The 832-nt window shown below is 37.5% G+C and overlaps 1 non-coding gene across 1 annotated transcript; it reads left to right on the top strand.

Moving 5' to 3' along the window:
* Positions 1-374: 374 nt before the first annotated feature.
* On the top strand, positions 375-493 carry LOC134311033 (5S ribosomal RNA). Its single transcript, XR_010011388.1, has one exon. It is a non-coding gene; the product is annotated as a 5S ribosomal RNA (ribosomal RNA).
* Positions 494-832: the final 339 nt, after the last annotated feature.

The following is an 832-nucleotide window of genomic DNA, read 5'->3' as shown; positions in this document are numbered from 1 at the left end:
TATCTATCTATCTATCTATCTATCTATCTATCTATCTATCTATCTATCTATCTATCTATCTATCTATCTATCTATCTATCTATCTATCTATCTATCTATCTATCTATCTATCTATCTATCTATCTATCTATCTATCTATCTATCTATCTATCTATCTATCTATCTATCTATCTATCTATCTATCTATCTATCTATCTATCTATCTATCTATCTATCTATCTATCTATCTATCTATCTATCTATCTATCTATCTATCTATCTATCTATCTATCTATCTATGAAAGGCCTTGCCTTTAGTTCCAGCACAGACAGCTAGCTCCCACTCAGTTAGCTGGCTGGCAAGCTAGAACAGGCCTTGAAATCCAACCTCTTTCGCTTATGGCCAAACCACCTTGAGAACGCCTGATCTCGTCTGATCTCAGAAGCTAAGCAAGGTTGGGCTCAGTCAGTACCTAGATGGGAGACCGCCTGGGAATACTGAGTGCTGTAAGCTTTTCATTTTTTCTTAAGCCCCATTCATTCAGTGTCATTTAGCTTCTATCTATCTATCTATCTATCTATCTATCTATCTATCTATCTATCTATCTATCTATCTATCTATCTATCTATCTATCTATCCTACCTACCTACCTACCTACCTACCTACCTACCTACCTACCTACCTACCTACCTACCTACCTACCTACCTACCTCCTACCTACCTACCTACCTACCTACCTACCTACCTACCTACCTACCTACCTACCTACCTACCTACCTACCTACCTACCTACCTACCTACCTACCTACCTATCTATCTATCTATCTATCTATCTATCTATCTATCTATCTA

This window comes from Trichomycterus rosablanca, chromosome 3, assembly GCF_030014385.1.
Source record: "Trichomycterus rosablanca isolate fTriRos1 chromosome 3, fTriRos1.hap1, whole genome shotgun sequence".
In the NCBI taxonomy this organism is placed as follows: Eukaryota; Metazoa; Chordata; class Actinopteri; order Siluriformes; family Trichomycteridae; genus Trichomycterus; species Trichomycterus rosablanca.
This window is presented reverse-complemented; position numbering and strand designations above follow the sequence as displayed.